The following is a 24,017-nucleotide window of genomic DNA, read 5'->3' as shown; positions in this document are numbered from 1 at the left end:
TGGCATCACTGGTGATATCACAAATTTGCCTTTAGCTGTGCCCATTGTGTATTTTAAAACATTAACAGAGCCATTAGCCATGGCCTTTGGCTATGGCCAGAGGCCAAGGCCTTTGGCCATACCTCCTGTTTATTTTAATACATTAAGAGGCCATTATCCATTAGCCTTGGCTTTTGCCCATGGCTTTTGGCCATGGGCACCGTATATTTTAAAACACTAACAAACCCCTAGCCATTGTGTTTTGCTATGGCCAGTAGCCAAGGCCTCCAGCCGTGCCCACTATACATTTTACAACACTAACTGGATAGTAGCCATGGTCATTGGGCATGCCCACTGTATATTTTAACACATTAAATGGCCACTAGCTTTGGACTTCATCCATGGCCAGTGGCAAGGGCCTTCAGCCATGGCCATGCTGACTGTATGTTTTAGATTACTACCAGAGCACTAGCCATGGCCTCCAGCCATGGTCGTGCTGGCTGTATTTATTAAATCGCTACCAGACCACTAGCCATGGCCGCTCCGGATATGATAAACTTTAAATCACTAGCCATGGCTGTCGACCATGGCCAGTGGACCCAGCCATTGGTCAGGCCCACTGTCCATTTTAAAACACTGCCAGACCACTAGCCATGCCAGTGATGTTTCAACCCTGACCTCTCTGTATCTGTTAACATTACAAAAAACGTTTGAAATTACTTTTTTGTCATATATATATAATATATATATATATATATATATATATTACATGGGCACGGTAGCGTCCATGTAGTTATGGTTAAGTTGGAGCACTTTTTGGGTGGCTTATAACTTTGCTCCCTCTGGACGAATCCTCACCAAACTTTGCAAAAAAGTATATGGCCCAGTCTGAATTTGTTTGGAGAGGTTTGGTCTGGGGGGGGCAAAGATATAGGGGGGGTCCCAAAACTTTTGTTTTTTCCTATAGACATAATGGGAAAAAACTTTGCGCACGGCTACAGCCCGAACTGCTGGACGGATTTACACCAAATTTGCGGCAGGAGCGGCGGCTTGCTCCCGAAAGCGTGCTTTTGCAAATTTGGTGTAAATCCGTCCAGTAGTTCTTTTAAAAATGACCAAAATGTAAGGCAAAACAATTAGTGATATCTGTGTTCGCTTCGCCGACGGACTTCCCTGTTCGCTCCGCGGGCAGCACCCCGATTGGCCCATGGGCTTGCGTCATGTCCGTGGACATGCAACGTGTTCGCTGAATGGACGGCGTGGCAGGTCAGATTTTCTGTGGCACCCGCCATCTTGTAATCGTCGTCGACCTCGGACAGCGCGGTGAAACTTGGATTAAAAATTGTATTTAGTGGAGTGTGTTACGGTGTAAGAATGTTTGGGGAGGGTAGGGGAGTATGAGATAGGTTCAATGTTTTGTTTTTTTATGTGCTATACGCTTTTGTTGTTTTCGATTTGTCCGCGGAGAACACGGCTGCTCTGACATTTTGTAAATAAACTAAATGGTGGGGTGTTCAGAGGACGGAGTATGTGTCCTTTTTGTTCGCAAGGAAGGTAAAATTGAGCTAAAAACACTTGCGGTGTATTTAAATGTTCGTAAATACACAAACTGGGGGTGTCCTGAGGACGCTATCCGTATTGTAATCTGTCAAGTTGAATGTGTCCTAAGAACACTCGCGGTGTCCCGAAATGGTTGCAATTACACAAAATGGGGGTGTTCTGAGAACGTTGTTTGTATTGTTCGTTGTCAGGTTGAAAGTGTTCTACGAACCCTCCTTTTGTCCGCTGATAGTACAATTTCCTATGGGCCTCACCCGACTTTTTGTCTTCTAAAGAAACGATAAATCAGGCTGGTGTGCGCCGACATTATGTGATAATCCTATGACTGGCTCTATTGACCTGGCTGACTTGCTTTTGCGACACTAAATCATATCTCCCGCCCCTAAGCCTGACATTATGAAAGCATTCATATTCCAATCCTCTCTCCGTGACGTTACAGGGTGCGTCATCAAACGCGCCCAGTTCTCTGCAGTCCTAAGTGACTTTAACACAGAACCCGGAAGACAACGCATATTATGTCACAACACAGCGTGCCACAATTCGGAATATGAAACTGTGATTTAAAAGCAAACAGCAAGATTGTAAATTTTGTAAAGTACATTTATTTGACATCAAATGTTTAGAGAATATTCAGCGATTTGCATTTGTCTTTGTTGTCGATCCGCAAAAGTTCATGTTGAGCCACGCGATGTTCCTTTGCGGTACAGAGGGTGTTAGATCAGCTTAGAACACAGTGTGCCACAATTCGGAATATGAAACTGTGGTTTAAAAGTAAACAGCAGGATTGTACATTTGGTAAAGTACATTTATTTCACATGAAATGTTTAGTGAATATTCAGCGATTTGCAATTGTCTCTGCTGTCGATCAGCAAAAGTTTATTTTGAGCCACGCGCTGTTCCTTTGCAGTAGATAGGCTGTTGGTTTATGATGATGATCGGAAGGTTGCTCCAACAACGAGGCATTAGACCACCATAATGGTTGGTATGTTGCTTCTAGCCGCTAGTACTGCGTAAGGGCATATTGGTCCTTGGCGATTGTCCCATAAAATGGTGAGGGTCATGAAGTTGCTTACATGAAGCTGCACCTGGCAGTTGAACAATCCATCCGCTGGAGTCTGAAAATCGTGACATTGGCAAAATGGGGCAACATACCTGTTTTAAAAAACATAAATTAGTCTCACCAGCTGATCTTTATTAAAAATATTCATTTTATTTATTAGGGCGTGAAACTATTTGCTAGCGAAGATAGTGCAACGGAGTATGTTAATAATAAAATAATAATATTTTCGCATTTATATAGCGCAAGGAACCGTCAGGTATCTCAGCGCTGCTTATTATTACCCACGGTGTGTGGTGTCATTTATGAACCACGGAAGGATGAAAGGCTGAGTTTGGCCGTGCCGGGATTCGAACCTGTGTTAGCAAGCTGTGCACAGATGTCAAAGCGAGCGCTCTACTCGCTGTGCCACTTGACCCGCTACAGTGAAGTGGCACAGCGAGTATAGCACTTGACCGGCTACAGACCGGTTAAATTATTTCTATTAACCCATCCTGTGTCGTCTGCCTTTTTCAGAGCCCTCTAAACGGCAGGGGATCAATTCGGCGGTGATAGTGCGCGGTAGAAAACAATATGCCACATTGAACGAACAAGTACAACTTGACCGGGCTTTAATGCCACGCTATTGTTATTATATTCCGGTATAAAATAATCTAAGGGTTACTTACATTATAATTGCATTTTACATTGTCCAAGTGTAGTGCAGTCCCAAAATACGACTCCGTGTGTGCCAACGATCTTTCTCAAAGTGATATAATATACAAAAGTGGTTTTGTTTCAGAAATTTTATCTTTATCGTGTCTTACGTTATTGCTACACTTCTTTAAAAGAAGTCTTTCAGCACAATCTCTGTCCGTCAAGGTAAAAAAAAATAGAACCTTATACTGGGAGTCGTGGGCCTCTCCGGGACGCGAGAAAAAAATGGAAGCAGCTGACCTTCACTGTGAACGAGCATAAATGCTTACTTTGCAACATTCTGTGTAAAGCCACCTGTGAGAACTTGCTGTTTACACTACATCTTTGTATATTGTTTGCGTGCTAATAAAAAAAGTTTGTTTAAGGGACGTTATGGTTCCAAGTAAAGCCGAAAAACCCCTGAAATTCGCCAGTTATGGTAAGCTAAGCAACCATAACTCGTGCCACCACCGTGCACTGCTATGACTAACACCCAGGACATCAAAGATGACATCGCAAATGTCATTGATGACATCACTGATGACATCACATGTGCATTTACTTTTCATGAAATTTGTATACTAGGGATTTTTATTATAATGTTGCGAAAAAAGTGTCAAGGATCATTGCAATAAATATCATACCGTAATTAGTGCTTTGAACGATGCATTGATATAAATAGCATTGTATTATGGGGTTCTATCTAGTATACTGAGCTACTAATGGAGAAACATAGCATTGTGTGCAGCGTACAAGATGAAAGTATAATATTTGTAATGTTAATATGTTGAATGATTAAATGATAATTGTCCTGAAATGTTCGAAAATAAACAAAATGGGGGTGTTCTGAGGACGTTCTTCGTATTGTGTGACTGCTTAGCTGTATGCAATGAGGGAATGGCACAGAGAGTAAAGTGGAAATGGTAGAAGGGGTGTGGAAGAGTTACGCGGTCCGTGGACAACGCGGCTGTCCGTGGACAGGACGTGCTACATCCGGGGTTTTCCAGCAAATCCAACATGGAAAGAAGACTGTACGGATTAGCCAATCAGATGTCGAGGTTGTGGATTTGTGTTGAAAGAGACTGTGTGTGGTGAAGATGGCAGACGTAGAGAAAGTCAGGGTATTGGTGCTTGGAGATATGTGTGTGCATGGTTTACAACAGTAAGCTCGATGCAGGCATGTTGAAAAGAACTTTGATGTGAAAGGAGTGGAGGTGGTGTGGAGCACTGTGCCTGATTAGAATGTACAGGGAATTGTACAAGTTTGTGAGGATATGGCCATGATGAACAGTCCGCATGTGGTAGTTTTGCACTATGGTGCTTTCCATTTGGGCAACGTCAGTGCCCCTACTTTGTTGGCTGATTTGGAACGCTTGGTTCAAGCCGTAATGAAGATCCTTCCAAGTGGGAAAGTATTTTTTTCTGGATTACTACCTAGGGCAATATGGGACAATAGTTCAATTTGTTGTGCTCAGCAAAACATTGCTAGGTGTGTCATCAACCGAGGGATGTGTGCCTTCATGCTTAGAGCTGGTATGTTCTTCTGTAATAATGAGAATATTGATGCCAGTAATACTGTTAATTTTGGCATCTCTTTATCTTTTACGGGAAATGCCTTTCTATTTTGGAATGTAAGGGTTGCTTTGGAGAAGGTTATGTGAAGATTTTAGGAGTATAGTAAGAAAAAAAAAACAAAATAACAGGTGTCTGTCAAGCATCTGTAAAAAAACAAAAAAAAACGGCTCTTTTCAGAGCCAACTTCAAAGGGGAAATGGGGCACACTATTTAAATTTACATTCACCACGCTCAGATTCTCGATATGTCCGCGGACATGGCGGTAGTCCGCGGACATCAAAATCACTACGTTGGGGTTCAGTATGTTCTATGTTACATGTATATGAAGTCAGGGATATTATGGTTAAGTCGTGCTACTAAAAACCTATGAAATTCAGTGAAAAAACCTTGTTAAAGGAAAGTTATGGTTAAGTTGCGCTACTAAAAACCTATGAAATTCAGTGAAAAAACTTTGTTAAAGGGACGTTATGGTTCAAAGTAAAACCGAAAAACCCCTGAAATTCGGCAGTTATGGTAAGATAAGCAACCATAACTCGCGCCACCGTGCACTGCTAACACTAACACCCAGGACATCAAAGATGACATCACAAATGTCATTGATGACATCACATGTGCATTTACTTTTCATAAAAACTCTGTACAAGGGATTCTTATAATGCTGACCAAAAACTGTCAAGGATCATTGGGAGAAATATTATGAGCTAATTAGTGCATCAAGCAATGTATTGATATAAATAGCATTATTTTATGAAGTTCTATCCAGTGTACTAAGCTACTCATGCAGAAACATAGGCAGTGTGTGCAGCATACATGATGAAGGTGCCATATTCATAATCTTGTCATGTTGAATAGTGAAATGATACCTGCTTTCTTATTAGAGTTTTGCGTACTGTGAAACATGTAATAAGTAGATAATAAAACCCACTTAATACATAATTATTACAGACAAACACAAAGAGACAACAACACATACAAATATGAGTATATACAGGGACAGTGAAGTAAACAATAAATCAGAAGTAGTAGCAGAAAGAGTTCATAACCTAACTGATTGTCTTTATGCAGAGAAACTATTGCTCTGTTTCAAAGCTGCTACCTACCATATGTATGTGTATCACATGATGTGACTGCACCCAAAGGAAAGGAGAGTGAGTATAATGTATACAAATATGAGCATATACAGGGAAGGTAGAGTAATAAAAATAAAACTATGAGAAAGTGCTGATAACCCTAATGATTATCTTCATGCACAGAAAGGATTGCTCTCTTTCAAGCCTGTGTCTTCCGCTATGTATATGTTTCATATGATTTGACTTGACCCTAAGTCTACAAATATAGTACCTTTTCAATTTTTACTTCCTGACTGTTACTGAAGAAAACTATGTGGCTTAGATATGTCAGTAAAGGAAAAAAAGGGAGAGCCAGCCATGTGATGTCATCAGTGATGTCATCAATGACATTTGTGATGTCATCTTTGATGTCCTGGGTGTTAGTGTTAGCAGTGCACGGTGGCGCGAGTTATGGTTGCTTATTTTACCATAACTGCCGAATTTCAGGGGTTTTTCGGTTTTGCTTTGAACCATAACGTCCCTTTAACAAAGTTTTTTCACTATATGAATATGAATATATGAATACAGGAGTGTGGCGAAACGCGTCAGGTAGCCTCCTCTTGCTACTGGGAAGCCATCTTTTTTACTGCAAATAAATCTTTGAATTAAAGTTTGAAACCTTTTTAAGTGAATTTTTTGGCTGTGCAGTGGTTTGCTTTCCTATTTACGGGACATTTTCGGCGAGCACTTGCTGCTGGACATTAATGGATCTCACTAATTGGAAGGAGTGCAGCTTCTAAAGGAACTCGACCTTGCGGTCCGTGTTTGCTTTTCTACCTCATATATATATATATATATATTTATATATATATATATATATATATATATATACACACATGGGACACACTATTGTTTTCCAAATGGGCATCTTACACTCAGTAAAAAAACGTAATTTCCAAACTCAATCATGCTGCTTAAACTTGAATTCGCTAGTTTTCTTTGAAATGTGTTTCTTTTTTTATCTGACCACCAAACAAATACCCTGTAATTGTTGTGCCCCTTCCTTTGTGTTTTTTATAACAGGTTATATTTATAAAGATGTTAAATGGTTGTCAAACTGCTTAATCACAAATACATGTTTCTGTTGTGCTGACAGCAGTTGTTAGGAAATTAAACACTGGGATCATGGGTGACAGCTTTGGATTTTCACTACAGGTTCAGAAATACCCCCACCTCTGCCCTGAATAAATATATATATGAAATCCAAAGCTGGCACCCATGATCCCAGAGTTTAATTATATATATATATATATATATATTACATGGCCACGGTAGTGGCAATGTAGTTATGGTTAAGTTGCTGTTTCCATAGGAAGAGCACTTTTTGGGCGGCTTATGACTTTGCTCTCCCTGGACGGATCCTCACCAAACTTTGCAAAAAAAGTATTTGAGTCACTCTGAATTATTTTGCAAAGTTTGGTGAGGATTCGTCTAGGGGGGGCAAAGTTATAGGGGGGTCCCAAAACTTTTTTTTTCCCATAGACTGAATAGGAAAACATTTTTGCTCGCGTCTACAGCCCAAACCGCTGGACGGATTTTCACCAAATTTGGACCAGGAGCAGCGGATTGGTCCCGAAAGCGAGCTTTTGCAAATTTGGTAAAAATCCGTTGAGTAGTTTTTTTTTTTAAATGACCAAAAAGTAGGTAAAAAAAAATTAGTAATATCTGTGTTCGGTCCGCGGACACACTTCCCTGTTCGCTCCACGGACAGTGTCCTGATTGGCCAATCGGCTTGCGTGATGCTCGCGGACATGCAACGTGTTCACTCATTGGACGGCGTGGAGCGTGAAGCGCGTCAGATTTTCGGTAGCGCCCGCCATCTTGGATTCGCGGTCGTCATCGGACAGCGCGGTGAAACTTTGTTCAAAATTTGTATTTAGTAGAGTGTGTTGGTGTGTAGGAGTGTTTGGGAAGGGTGGGAGTGTATGAGATAGGATGAAAGTTTTGTTTTTTATGTGTTAGATGTTCTTTTTGTGTTCGATTTGTCTGCGGACATCACGGGTGTTCTGAAATGTTCTAAATAAACTGAATGGGGGTGTTCTGAGGACTCAATATGTGTTCGTTTTGTTCGCAAGCAAACTGAAACTGTTCTAAGAACACTTGCAGTGTCCTGAAATGTTCGCAAATAAACAAAATGGGGGTGTCCTGAGGACACTGTCCGTATTGTTCGTTGTCAAGTTGAATATGTTCAACGAACACTCGCGGTGTCCTGAATTGTTTGTAAATACACAAAATGGGGGTGTTCTGAAGACGTTGTCGAACACTCACTGTGTCCTGAAATGTTCGCTAATATGAATGGGGGTTGTGGCTGACAAGATGAATGTGTTCTAAGAACACTCGCGGTGTCCTGAAATGTTCGCAAATAAACAAAATGGGGGTGTTCTGAGGACACTGTCCATATTGTTCGTTGTCAAGTTGAATGTGTTCTAAGAACACTCGCGGTGTCCTGAAATGTTCGCAAATAAACAAGATGGTGGTGTTCTGAAGACGGTTCTAAGAACACTCGCGGTGTCCGGGGAATGTTCATAGGGGGTGTCCTGAAGACGCTGTCCGTATTGTTCTCTGTCAAGTTGAATGTGTTCTAAGAACACTCGCAGTGTCCTGAAATGTTCGCAAATAAACAAAATGGGGGTGTTCTGAGGACACTGTCCATATTGTTCGTTGTCAAGTTGAATGTGTTCTAAGAACACTCGCGGTGTCCTGAAATGTTCGCAAATAAACAAGATGGTGGTGTTCTGAAGACGCTTCTAAGAACACACGCGGTGTCCGGGGAATGTTCGTAGGGGGTGTCCTGAGGACGCTGTCCATATTGTTCTATGTCAAGTTGAATGTGTTCTAAGAACACTCGCGGTGTCCTGAAATGTTCGCAAATAAACAAAATGGGGGTGTTCTGAAGACGTTTCTAAGAACACTTGCGGTGTCCGGGAATGTTCGTAGGGGGTGTCCTGAAGACGCTGTCCGTATTGTTCTCTGTCAAGTTGAATGTGTTCTAAGAACACTCGCGGTGTCCTAAAATGTTCGCAAATAAACAAAATGGGGGTGGTCTGAAGACGTTTCTAAGAACACTCCCGGTGTCCTGGAATGTTCGTAGGGGGTGTCCTGAAGGCGTAGTCCGTATTGTTCGCTGGCAAGTTGAATGTGTTCTAAGAACACTCGCAGTGTCCTGAAATGTTCGCAAATAAACAAAATGGGGGTGTTCTGAGGACACTGTCCATATTGTTCGTTGTCAAGTTGAATGTGTTCTAAGAACACTCGCGGTGTCCTGAAATGTTTGCAAATAAACAAGATGGTGGTGTTCTGAAGACGCTTCTAAGAACACACGCGGTGTCCGGGGAATGTTCGTAGGGGGTGTCCTGAGGACGCTGTCAGTATTGTTCTATGTCAAGTTGAATGTGTTCTAAGAACACTCGCGGTGTCCTGAAATGTTCGCAAATAAACAAAATGGGGGTGTTCTGAAGACGTTTCTAAGAACACTTGCGGTGTCCGGGAATGTTCGTAGGGGGTGTCCTGAGGACGCTGTCCGTATTGTTCGCTGGCAAGTTGAATGTGTTCTAAGAAAACTCGCAGTGTCCTGAAATGTTCGCAAATAAACAAAATTGGGGTGTCCTGAGGACACTGTCCATATTGTTCGTTGTCAAGTTGAATGTGTTCTAAGAACACTCGCGGTGTCCTGAAATGTTCGCAAATAAACAAGATGGTGGTGTTCTGAAGACGCTTCTAAGAACACACGCGGTGTCCGGGGAATGTTCGTAGGGGGTGTCCTGAGGACGCTGTCCGTATTGTTCTATGTCAAGTTGAATGTGTTCTAAGAACACTCGCGGTGTCCTGAAATGTTCGCAAATAAACAAAATGGGGGTGTTCTGAAGACGTTTCTAAGAACACTTGCGGTGTCCGGGAATGTTCGTAGGGGGTGTCCTGAGGACGCTGTCCGTATTGTTCGCTGGCAAGTTGAATGTGTTCTAAGAAAACTCGCAGTGTCCTGAAATGTTCGCAAATAAACAAAATTGGGGTGTCCTGAGGACACTGTCCGTATTGTTCGTTGTCAAGTTGAAAGTGTTCTAAGAACTATTGCATTGTTCTGAAATGTTCGTTGGGGGTGTCCTGAAAACACTGTCCGTATTGTTCGCTGGCAAGTTGAAAGTGTTCTAAGAACACTCATAATGTCCGCGGACATTAAAAGTTTCCATAGACCATAGTTGAAATGTTTGACTCTATGGATGTGATATGCTGCGGTGGTTGTTGCCAGGGCATAGAGTCTTGGTTGCATGGCCATTTGGCCATGCACCCAAGACTGTATGCCCTGGCAACAAACACCGCAGCATATCACATTCATATTTGCTTATAACTTTGGGTGAAAAACAAATGTATAAGGAACAAAGGTATTAGATACTATGGATGTGATATGCTGCTATGGTTCTCCTTATTATTGTATACTTACTGTATGGTCTAGTAACGGGAGTCCATGTTTTTCTTGTTCATTTCTGTGATAAAAGAAAATAGCATGTTAGTATTTTGTAATGACTTATTACATTGTATAATCAATATACTTTTTTTTTTTGGACCCTCATATTTAGTAGATTACAAATCAGAGTACTGTGCAATTTGCTCAGTTTCTGTATTTGTTGCTAAAATCATTGGGTCTGTGGGAGAAAAAAAAAACCATGTTGGATTAAAAAAAAAACTTTTTCTGTTATGCTACAGTTTATTTGTTTGTTTGTTTTCAGTGTTCACTTGTTGTTTCTGGCTAATGTTTTATATTTTGGCTTGTTGTATTTTTTTGGAGCAGTAACATATTATTTATTTGTTTTGATATTATAAAATTTTGGAGCAGTTAGATACCAATTGGCGTATTCTAACTGTATATTTTTTTTATATATTTTAGTGGTATTGATTTATCTATTTGGATATTGTTAAATTTTGGGACAGTTAGATACCAATTGGCGTATTCTAACTGTGTATTTTTTGGTCTAATTTAGTGGTATTCATTTATCTGATTAGTTGTTGTAGGATCTTTGAGCAGTTAGATAGCTTTTGGAGTATTCTAACAGTTTATATTTTTTTAACACAAGTTTACTTAGGGTTTAAATACAGTTTAGTTATCAAATTTTGGTTTTAAGAACATCAAATAAGCGTTTGAAAGATTTCCTGGTAATCTCTGCTTTAGAGTAATGGTACTATCATTACATTCAAACCATCCACATTTCTTTTTTATATATGCAGTGTAGTGCCCTGAATTGGTTGTGGCTCCTGCGTGGTAGATTATACCTATTGTTGTGAAGGTTTTCTTACCAAGTGATATTTGACCATGTGTGAATCCAGTCAGCTTGCAGTTGTTTTTGATACCATCTGCATTGTAACGTAGAAGCATTAGTATTACGTATTTACTATGTGTTTGTATTACTAACGTGGAGCGATTATCCGAATTGCAGGTAGAGCATAATCTACCATGGTTTGCATTTTGTACAGGTCGCTGAAATGGAATGGATTCACAATTTGGTATTGATTTATATATGAAGCGTTCATTGGGGATTTCTTCTTGTGTCACATTGTTGCAGAGAGTGCATGTATGTTTCCACATGTATGAAATCTGAAAGATTTAATTTATAGGTATGTTTTTGTTTTCCAGTACTTGTAGTAAGTACATTAGAAATTTGTGTGGATCTTCCTGTGAATTTATAGTGAATTTCACCATTCCAGCACAGTAGTGCAATTGTTGTCTTATTCCAAAAACACTATACGTGTTGTCAGGATTATTTGCTGCATTTCTGTGAAGTACTAACATTTGCAAACACAATGGGTCTGTACTGTGTAAGTAAATGTTGTCAACAATTGGTGGTAATTGAAATAGAATATTCATTGCTACATGTGCGTAGCAACTTACACCAACTATATTTGAGAATTTAAATGGTCCAGGTAGTTCTGTATCTAACTGCTTTTTTTGGAGTTTGTCTTCCTTCTTTAAAGAAGTACTTGGTTTACTTTCCCTAATTGATTCTTTTTTGCTTGTGGTACTTGATGAAGTATTAGTTTCTTTTACTCTCTTTGGAGGATTTGCAGTGACATCCCTTTGCATTTCCGTTTGATTTATTTTTCTTTTATAACGTTTTACTTTTTGTGGAACAGAATATGTGTTTAGGTGGGGGGTGTATAGTGAGCGAAGTCTAATGTATTATAAAATGCAAGGAATATCAGCGTTTATTTTACTTGCATTAAAGTTGATTAGAAATAGACCGTCAAGTGTACGTAAGCATGATAGTGCTACATAGCTCATGCCTTCTTTAAATCATTGCTTTGTCTAGGGTAAGACCTTGTGATTTATGAATCGTGACTGCGTATGCAAGAGTTAGAGAAAATTCTTCTCTGCGTGCATACATATCTTTGAAGAGAAGGAATCTAGCTGTTGAGCGTCCTATCCTTTTTACTTCTGAAAGTTTGTCAAAGAGTTTATTGACAAACTGAATTTTGTTGTCGCGTGGGTATGTTTGAAAGCCAACAACTGTACCCAGTGCTCCATTAACTAGTCCTTGGTCCACGTCAAGGTTACGTTTAAGCATTACTCTGCAATTTAAGGATAATTTTAATATCTTTTCTAAGCCTGCTGTGTTTGAGATTGATTTTTCTAAACTATTTAGTCTTGTTGTGGCTTGGTCACACCTGGGTAGTGTCATACCATGTACATCTAGTTTGTCTGTGGCGCTAATTTCCATGATTGGTTGCATTTCTTTACTTAGCATGATTTCATTGAATTTGAAACAGCTTGCAAGAGTTGGCATTAAGGCCATACAATTGACATTTTTGTGGGCTAATTGTTCCATAACATCTGTAGCACATGCATTATCGCCATAAAGTGCATTAATGTGCCGGGTTTTCAATATTGCTTCTGCTTCTTTAGAAAGTATACCAACTCTAATACTTTTAAAATGTTGGCATAAGTGAGATCTGCAGATTGCCGCATGTTTTCTGTTAATTCTCTGTATTGGAAATGTTGCCAAAGGTTGACATTTCCAATGCTGCCAACAGTTTTACGGCAGAGTTTGTGTCCTAATGTTTTAAAAATACTCTCACCTTTTCCTGGTGTTAATTGAAGCAGATCTCCAAAAACAATAATGTGTTTTCCTGCAAAGAGCTCTTCATAGTCTGTTTTGAGTACTTCTTGTAATCTGAGGTGAATCAAAGCTAACATCAGGTTGGAGACCATGCTCACTTCATCTATTAGTAGCATTTTCATTTGTTTCAATACTCTGCGTAATTCCATTGCAGCTTCTGCAGAAAGTTTGTAATAGTCTAATTTCTTCTGGTGTTCTACTGGTAATAGTAGTAATCGGTGTAATGTAACACCACCTATGTTGTAGGCAGCTACTCCTGTGGGGGCAGTGACAACAGCTGACAGTTTGTTGTTTGTCAATTGTTGAAGGAACTTACTAATGATTTTGATTAGGAATGTTTTGCCAGAACCAGCTTAACCACTGACAAACAGTAGTATAGGTTTATAATTATGGCAGGAACATTCTTTATTTTCATGTTTTACACCATGTGCAATTTGTTTTGTTACTTCCTGAAAAATGCTACTTTGCTCATTGTTTAGTTTTGATTGTAGCATAGGTAAATCTTCCTTATCTTCATACTGACACATGGTGTTTTCTACTTCTATCATAGCTAATTCTGCCTCATTTATTATTAGTGGTTCTCCCTGTGGTTCTTGGCTTCCTGTTACAGAAGGTTGACTACTGTCAGGAGTGTCCTTATCTAGTTGGGCTTAGAGTTCTTCTTCGTGTTGCTGTTCATTGTGCAACATTTTTTTGTACTGTGTAAAGTTTACATCAGTTGTAGTGCTTTCATTTGCTTTGAAAGCATCCTCATATGAGTCATAGTTATCTAGTAATTGTTCTTCTTTTCTCCATGGTTTGAAGAGTTGTAGCAGGGACATGTAATATACTTCTTTATGTTGAGGAGTCTTTAATGACAATTTGATATGATTAATTACATTTGGTTTAGTGAGTTTAACTAAGCTGCCTTCACAGTTTGTCACTCTACATTTACCTTTTTTTTCATCAGGTTTCATATTATTTTTGTATGTGTAGTTGTGGGCTATGTCGTACAGACACATGTTTTCCAAAGTATCACTTCTGTTTGGGTAGAATGTGTCCAATAAATTGTTTTATAAAATGTCTTGGCTGTTGGGATCATGTTTGGCTATTGTTTCTATATCTTCATATGATTTTAGAACTCTTTTTCTAGATTTAGCTGGACCAAGACTTAGCCATACTATATTTTCAGATTTACCATACAATACAGTACCAGTTAAATGATCAGCTGCTTCGTATGATCCACATTCTCTATGGGTGAGCATTTTTATGCCCAAGCTGTATAATTTCTGAGATACTGTTTTATCTGATGACAGGTCATTCCAGAGGTCTTGGAGCTCTGTATTTTCTGCTTTAGTTAAGTATGCTGTGACATATCGTGCAACAGCAGTAGAATTGTCTGCAATGTACTGCACATCTATGTTTGCATTCCATAAGTGGGCAATGATTGCATTATAATCATTGATATATTTTTCTTCTTCTTTTCTTTTTATGTAATATGTATTTTTAGGTGACTTACCTTTAACACTATGTCTAACTGAAGACATGAGGTTGTTCACTTGACCTGTATTTGTAACTGGTCTAGGGAAACCAAATCAGCATTTGGTGTAGTATTTCCCTTTGTTCTTGTATTTGCGACGACAATATTTTCCACATTTGTGTCTTTGAAATTGTAAAATTTGTGCATGAAGATCACTATTTGTGGCTTCTGATGGAATTTCACAAGTGATATATTTTTCAATAAACTGTAAAACAGTGGCATCACTGTCTTGACCAGATTTAGGAGCATCTTTAATCCATAAAAGCATGTGGATATGTGGTGCTCCTCTGGCTTTGGTATTCTTTTCTCCAAAAGAAGTGTTGCACTTCTCCAAGGGGTGGAACAGTTTTATTACAAATAAAATGTAGCATAGCAATGACGCGATGGTGAACATATCTTGAAACATTAACAGGATCCAAAGAACAAAGTTCTCCAGGTGTTAGTATATGTATGTTTGTTTTGTTTTTATTTGATATGCGTAGGAAATCATGTAAACCTTCCCATGCATATTCTGAACAACTTAATGTAACAAACCAAGTGGGTGGGCCAAGGTTTCTGATCATACAACGTACATCTCCATGACGTCGAAACCAGTACTCTTTAGTACCACGCATATTTCCTAATAGATTTGTAATATTTGACTGTAAAACCTCATCCTTTTGTTGCACTTTTTCTAATAATTGTGTAGCTGTCATATTTTGAAAGTGTGATCCTGATTTTAATATGTGTGCAACTCCGTAACATAAAGTTGCTAGTTCACTTTCAAAGAGTAGGTGGAATATGTATTCCACATTTTGTCTAAATCTGGGATCTTCAGAATACATCCAAAATGAGCGGTATTCTGAAGCTGATATTTGAATAGGTCTATCATCATACCTTCCTCCTTTGCCAGTAGGAAAGAATAAAGGAAAAGCACGTGCTTCTATACTTTTTTCCCTTATGCTGATTGGCAATCCTTTTGTTTGACGCATTTGGTAAGTTTCCAGTACATCTTCTACGGTGTCATTACAGTGCAAAGGATGAATTGTTTAATGGTCTAAAGTATTGGATATTGTAGCAGGATCTAGTAGCTCAAATTGACCAGCTTCTTTTGTTTCTTGAATTATTTCAGTTGTATCTTTCAAGTTTTCTTCAATATTAATTTCTTTGTAATATTCATTATTCTCTTTAAGATATTTGAAGGCTTGTCTAACTTTATATAAATCTACCAGCTGTTGCCATATTTTTTTGTCTTTTGTAGGTACTCCATTTACTAAGATAATTAAAGATTGCTGCATTGGACGTTGCACTCCTAGAGCATGCACATTTTCTTTTAGATCTAATGGTAAATAAACTACTTTCCACGAATGCCTTTTACCAATTCAGAGGGAGGTAATTTTGCTGTTTTTGGTTGAAGGCGTATTATTGCTTGAAATGGGTGTACTGTTTGAATTATGATGCTCTCATATAAATTAAGTTGTTGTAGGGGTTTTGGTACTGGGTATAATTCCAAATTATTTGTGATAGCACGTGAAGGAGTTTGGTTGTTGTCAAGTTTTGTAGTGCACTAACTGCAAAGTATTAAGGGCTCAGTTATTTCGTATTTGTTTTCTTCTACAAGATAGAGAGCTAATTCAAACCATTTAGAATCTTCATTGTCTTCTATTTTGTATGATAGGTCTACAGTTTTTGTGTTACTTTTATAAAAGTTCTACGGCAACATACACATACATGGTTTGGTACTTCAGCTGATGTACTTTTAAATTTTAGTATTTCTTTTTTGTATGTGTTTAGCAAAAGGTTGCCCGATGTAGAATTGTTGCTTAATTGGTTTAAAGCTATTTCATTCTGTAAATGGCTTTCACTTCCAAAATATTTTTTCTGGATATAGTGAATTTCTTCAAGTAGGTCTTTTGCTGTATCATGTAGAAGGATGTTATTTAACTTTGCTAGTGCTAAAGCAGGACTTTTAGCATAGTACAGTTTATAGACTAGATTTCTTATAGTTGAATGATGTGTTGATATCCTTTTGATATCATGGAAAGTGGTTTTACAAGTAGGACCTGTAATGCAGGCCAATGAATGTCCTTGTAGTCCTGTGTACTTGCGTACTGGACAGGTATCCATATTTTGCAGTAATTTAAATTTGATTTTGTCTTTGCTTTTTACATATTTATTGAGGAATTGGCATAAAGATTTGAAACATTGTTTGGGAATGTTACACATTGAGGTGCATGGTCATTTGTACACTAGACATTCTGATTCAGTTGAATGGAGGGGTAATTCTAATTTTCAGGGCATATTTTTGTAAGGAGTACTTCTTGTTCCATTATGGTATTTTTCACTTTTTCATAACCTCGACCACTGCTATGTATTGCAATTATATTTGTTTGCTTTTGTTTGTACGCTTCTTCATTAAAATATGGTTCTGTGCTCGTAGTGTGATTCCATTCACCTCCGCAGATACTTAAGAAGTTCTTTCTGTTGACATTTCGCTTACTGAGAAGTCTTTTTGTAATTTAGTTATTAGTTTTGTTAGTGGTTTCATTTTGTTTAACAGTAAAATAAATAACTTTCTTTTCAGAAGAATTGCACTGTCCATCAACGCTTCTAAGATTAATTTCCTACGATAGGTTTTAAGCATTGAACCTGATTTCACTCTTGTTTTTATAAGATTTTGAAGGACTTTGTGACGGTATATTTTGGCTAAAATACTTTTCTTGGTATGCTTACTGTGCACCATATTAAAATTTGAAGAAGTAGTTTTATCTGTAGTGATAGCTGATTTTCTGTTAATTGTTTTTTGGTTTGTTTTCCATTTTGATAGAGGAGGCAAAGTTTTTGTACTTGAAACTTCTTGTGTTTCACTAAATGACTGTATTAGCTGTTTTGTTTCAACTTTTTTTTACAAATTCTGCTAGAGATGGATGCTTATGTTGGACACTTTTATTTTCATTTGCTCTACTTTTGCGTTGCTTTCTACGGACTTGACTTTTGGTAGGCATTCTTTAGGGTCCGTTGAAAAAAATAAAGAAGATATGGGTTGGGGTGTTCTGGAATGTATGTGTGCTGTGTGCATGAGTGTTTGAGTAAGATGATAAAGATGTATGTAATGGTGTGTGATTGTGCATTGGGAACTACAACTAGTAGGGATAGGTATTCTTGAATTTATGTGTTACTAAACTGGGGTTCAGATGACAAAAAAAAAGTAAGCTAGTGGTGTGGAAAAGTACAAATAGTAAATCTAATGTATACAATTAAAACAGTTGTTTGTTCTATAATATGAAAATTATAGCGGTTCAGTTGGGTAATTTGTGTGTCCAAAAATAGGAATTTGTGGGCCTTTCTGGCTGTAAATCGCTGTTTAAGACATGGGGATTTTTGGACAAAATGGTACACAATCTCTATTTTTAGGCACCAAAATAGCTTGTATTAACGTTATAGTATGTTTGATTAATAATACAAATATTATGGTGATATTATACTTACTTTTTTTCTTAAATTAACAGGTAACTTCTTAGTTCTTCTTTGTTCTTCGAATTCGGCTGCTTCTTTTCAGGAGACTGGTCTTCACTCCAATTGTAAAAGCTTCAAATTAGTAACTTTGTTTGTATATAGCGCTGTTTTTAATTTAGATATTGATTTTTTTAATTGAAATCCTCAGTGCCTTCTTTAAAACCATTAAACTAATTTATTTACATAAGATACATTGCATCAGTTCAGTACATATGATATGTTCTTAATGAACAAATTGTATTGAATGACTAACTGTAGCAAAAAAAATATCTTTACTTTGTCTTGTGAAATGTATAATATACCAGTGAATACCACTATTTCTGTAAGTAAGCTGTTCTAGGTAATAGCACCTCAATGTCATGTCTAAATTAAAGTAATTAAGTAAATAAATAAATAAAAACAAAAAAATCGAAATTGTATAAGTATTTTTTTTAAAGATTTAAACATAGATTGTGCTTGCATGCAATTTTGTTTGAATATATGTAGTCTATATATTTCATTTAAAAAAATGTTAGTTTAACATGATTTGAGTGTGTGTGTATAAAGAAAGTAAATAGTATAAAGGTTTATAAGTGATAGTTGATTTTAGGAAATTGAAAAAAATACAGTAAATTAATTTTACAGATTACACAAGCTAAAAGTCTGTTTGAAAATGTGTTCATCTACTGTACATCTAGGAAGGTTTAGTGGGTGTGTTGTGCCAGGAGAGAGTTTCTCAGATACTCTTTTTTGCTGAGAGAACAAAAGATAGCTGTGGCTGTGTGTTTCAGAAAACAGATTGTTTGGATTTTGGGAGATTCGTGGATACATTGGTTGAAGGTGCATGCAGAAAGCTGTGGAGTAGCTGTAGATCTTGGATTCCCACATGTGGAAGTACACTGACATGGAGTACGTGGAATGAAGTGGTTGGACTTGCTACCTCTGTGTGCTACTTTGGAGACAGAGCAACATCCAGACATAATTGTAATTCATTGTGGAGGGAACAGTTTAGGACATGTGACTGGATTTTTTTTGCAATTTGCTATGAAAGAAGGACTTGGGAAGGTTATGGACATGTTTCCTAATTCTCAAGTGATATTTTCACGGATTGCGCAGAGACAAATGTGACTTCGTTCTTCTTCATTTGGTCCACAAATGGAAAAAGCAAGGCGCAATGTTAATAAGGCTGTTTGTGTCTTTCTAAGAGATTTTGGCATGTCCTCTTTTCACAATGAAAATATTATGTTTCGTAGTACATACATTTTTTTTCGCAGAGATGGAGTCCATCTTACTTATGCTGGCAATCAGATTTTTCTGAGAAATGTACAAAATGCGTTGCAACCTTTTTTGGAATTAGAACAACCATTTTGAAGTAGGTGTTAAGCATTTATAATTTTTGACTTATAAACACCACCCAAAGGCTCTTTTCAGAGCCACCACTTATTCCCAGAGAAAATTGCAATGTTTGTGATGGGGTAGCAACCCAATTTTTTAAATGTTCGCGAACTGTCTGTGGACTTCTAAAAAATACAAAGGGCCCTGCTTCATTTATTTTCACTTCTATTTTTTAACTGTGAAAGGCGGCTCTGAAAAGAGCCTTATTTTTTTTTTTATTTTTGATATTTTGTATTTTTTTTGGTTTTTTATACACAACACACTAGGAGAGGAGGGGAAAGGAAGGTAAAGGGGGGAACACTAACCACGGGGATAAGAAAGGGCGAGCTGAGAGAGGAAGATGTAGAGTGGGTTTTATTTGGGTAGTGAGCAGATCTTCTCGTGCTCTGAGACAATAGTCTCAAAAGCACTACGAAGTCGCTCCCCCCTGCAGAGTACTGTGTCACAGTACATACATACAACTGTGACCCTCGAAAGGTAAGGGTCATCAGCATTCTGTATGGCCTGTGAGGCAGCTTGAGGAAGATGCTGTCCCACAGAGGTGGTCCTTGTGGTGACAGGATCAGAAACAGAGGATGAAGTAGAGGAAATCAACCTGCTACGTTCTTCGCAAGGTACAACCCTGCGAATAGCCCCAGAGTGAAATGACCTCAGGTGTCGCTTGATAGTAGTGGTCCCAAAGCTGTACTTACCGTGCTTCCCGTGACTGAGTATCATTTTGCACTCATTACAGGTAACACGGTTCGCACAAGCCTTAGGAACATTACCATGAATGGTAAATAACCGCCACACCCAAGACTCACGCCTAGTGCGGGTAGTAGGTTTTTCCTCTACCTCATTCTCATCATCCTCTTCTTCCTCCTCCGCATCCTCACTCCTGTTCCCCTCTTCAGGCCCTTGGGGAGGTGGTGGTGGTGGAGGGGATGGGGGTGGTGCTAAAGCAGGTGCAGCACCAGGTGGCAGTTCTGCAGCCAGGGATGCCATCTCGATGGTGTAATCAGCAAGTTGCTGGAGAAATAGCTGTGCTCTGAAGAATAGCCGGAAACACAATGGGCCTCATTACGACCCTGGCGGAGTGGGTTTACGCCAGCGGTATTCGCGGCGGACCCGTCCGCCCTACTTCGAGTTCCCGTAGCGCCATGGAGCGTTTTCCGCCTGGTTTTTCCGGGCGGAGAAATCCATGGCGCTACGGGACCTTGTTGTTAATTACGCCACCGTATTTTACGGTGGCGTAATTAACGCCTTCCCCACTCCCATTATACCCTATGGGGCAAAAATGGGAATGGGGAAGGGTAAAATGGGGGATGGGGATTTACCGCCCCGCCAAGGTCGGAATGGGGCGGAAAATCCGCCAACCCCCATGGCGCTATCGGCAGCTTTCCGCCGTGCTCCATGGTGCATTTTGCACCACGATTTCCGCCAGGGTCGTAATGAGGGCCAATGAGAATAAGCTCTAGGGCGTGGTCTTTTATAGGAGTGCTTGTGCGCGGTTCGTTCTTAGAACAGTTTAAATTTGCTAGCGAACAGTAAGGACAGATATAGTGTTCTTCAGGACACGTTCAATTTCGTTTATGTACGAACATTTCAGGACACCAATTGTGTTCTTAGAACATTTTCAACTTGCTAGCGAACAGTACGGACAGGTATAGTGTTCTTTAAGACACCTCCATTTTCATTTAATTACGAACAATTCAGGACACCGCGTGTGTTCTTAGAACAGTTTGAACTTGCTAGCGAACACTACGGACAGATATAGTGTTCTTTAGGACACTTTAATTTTTTTTTTGTTACGAACATTTCAGGACACTGCGTGTGTTCTTAGAATAGTTTCATCTTGCTAGCGAACAGTACGAACAGGTATAGTGTTCTTCAGGACACCTCCATTTTCGTTTATTTACGAACATTTCAGAACACCTGCACTGTCCGCGGACACCTAAATTGTTTTTTTTTTTTTTAAAATGAAACTATTTACAACACAATATAAAAATTAAACTTTATTTAACATATATTAATAATTTATGACAGAGAAGGTGAGGCAGAAACAGAAACAAAAACAGGAGAATTAGGGGTTTTATCATGATTGTTATTAGGTGAAGAAGAGATGGAAGTCTCATCAAAACGTTTTGGGTTATGGAGAGCGTTTGGGGATAATTGACTAGGATATGGTGAGGAGGGACAAGTACATGTGGGGCAATGGTACGAGGTTTTTGGTTTAAAATGATCTTCCACAAAAGTTTTCAAATTATTAAAATTAGTCAACAATAAATCCATTTTTTCTTCTATACTGTGAAAAGTGTTATCCATAACAGGTTTTTCTGAAGTATTTTCTATTTTGGTATGCTCTGTACAAAAATAAAATATATATATATATATATGTTAAATGTATACAAAATAATAATAATTAAATGGTTTATATTATAAAGTGTGTACCATTAGTTTCACTATCTTGTGAAATTTCTTCATGTGGGAAATGTTCCTCTAGCCATTCCAGAGTACTAGACATTTCTGTGAGAGAAAAAAAAAAAGATAATATATTTTTTTATCTAATACAGAAAGTTTATAAATATATGAATAAAATTAAGTACACTTACTATTTCAGGTAAGATATGTCCTATGTACTCAGTGGGTCTACTCTTGTTCTCAGTTCTGTTGTGTTTGTGAGGTAATTATGTTGGAAGCCAATTTATTTTCTTGTGGTATTTTCCATTTTAGAACATAGTGCATTTAAATGAATGGTTAGTGTGTTGTATATATGGGTTACATTTCTTATGTATTAGTACATATAATGTGTTTGTGTGCTTTTTTTAAATTTGTTAAATGTTCCTATGTTATGATATAACAATCAAACATACCCCCCAGAGTTTTTTAGGTAGTGGTACTGTTCTTCGAACATGTCCGCGAACATTAAATGAGTTTGCGGACATCAAGTACAGTAGAAGAGATTCAGTCAGTTCCATATGATATGTATATAAAGTGAAAGTCATTATTGTTAAGTTGCACTACTAAAAACCTACGAAATTCAATGAAAAAACTTTGCTAAAGGGACGTTATGGTTAAATTGCGCTACTAAAAACCTATGAAATTCAGTGAAAAAACTTTGTTAAAGGGGCGTTATGGTTAAGTTGCGCAACTAAAAACCTATGAAATTCAGTGAAAAAACTTTGTTAAAGAGACGTTATGGTTAAGTTGCGCTACTAAAAACCTATGAATTTCAGTGAAAACACTTTGTTAAAGGGAGGTTATGGTTCCAAGTAAAACCGAAAAACCCTTGAAATTCGCCAGTTATGGTAAGCTAAGCAACCATAACTTGGGATGTTATGGTTACAAGTAAAACTGAAAAAACTCATACATTCACCAGTTATGGTAAGGTCAGCAACCATATCTCGCTCCACCACCGCGCACTGCTAAGACTAACACCCAGGAAATCAAAAATGACATCACAAATGGCATGGTCACTTGACATAATCGATTCAAACTTTGCACACACACTCAAGGTTGGCTCTCTGATCATTCTGAACACTTTTGTGCAGATTCAACAAACAGCAACACAGTTATAAGCCATCTACAAATGTTGAGACCCCATTCTAATTTTGCCCCCTCTTGACAGAATCCCACCAAAGTTCAAATCTGTGTCTAACATCTTTTGCAAATTGATGAAATGGCACCAAATGTATAAGACTTTAAAATATTTTGTGACCCCCCCCCCCTCTAATTTTGCTCCCTCTTGGTGAAACATCAGAACTATTGAGGGCCAGCTTTAAAATTGCATTGCAAAATTCCATGCAGTATCTTAGAGTAGCACCAAAGTTATAAGCCATCCAAAAACTGCTTTACACTGACTTTGTAATCCAGAAATATGCATGGATGGCCCCGAACCGTTCACGAACATCACAGGAATGTCCCCAAACATCTGAGATGTTTGCGGATTCATTGAAGAAGAAACACCCTAATTTGGCTATTTTTGGCCATATCCCATCCCATCCTCATCACCCCTCAACTCCCCAAAGATTGTTTCATTAGTATGTCAAGTACAATGTTGTATTTTTAAAAATATTTTTACTGCGGTGTCCGTGGACTATCGGCGCCGTTAGCGGATCCAGCATGTCGTCTGTTTCAAAGGTTTGACGCATCTTACAAATTTAATTGACCAATCAGCGGACAAGTATGATGTCCATGAACGTCATGCTGCTGTCTGATTGGTCCAGGGGTGTCCGTGGACTCTGAATTAGGAAATTGGTCTACTGGATGAATGTACACCAAATTTGCAATAACATGCTTTCGGTACCAAGCCACAGCTCCTTGCGCAAGTTTGGTGCAAATCCGTCCTGGGGTCTGGGATGTAGGCACAAGCAAAATTTGTTTTCTATTGTGTATAGGAGGATGTCAACATTTTTGGAACCCCCTTATAACTCCCCCACCCCCCTGGACGAAACCATACCAAACTTAACAACATCATTCTGAGGTGGCAATATTCTTCATTTGCAAAGTTTGATGAGTATTTGTCGAATGGCGCCAACGTTTTAAGCCCCCCAAAATGTGTTCTTTCTATGTGTTGAGCAATTTAACCA

The sequence above is a fragment of the Ambystoma mexicanum genome, chromosome 9 (assembly GCF_040938575.1).
Source record: "Ambystoma mexicanum isolate Mex_15411 chromosome 9, UKY_AmexF1_1, whole genome shotgun sequence".
NCBI lineage: Eukaryota > Metazoa > Chordata > Amphibia > Caudata > Ambystomatidae > Ambystoma > Ambystoma mexicanum.
Note: the sequence above shows the minus strand (reverse complement) of the source record.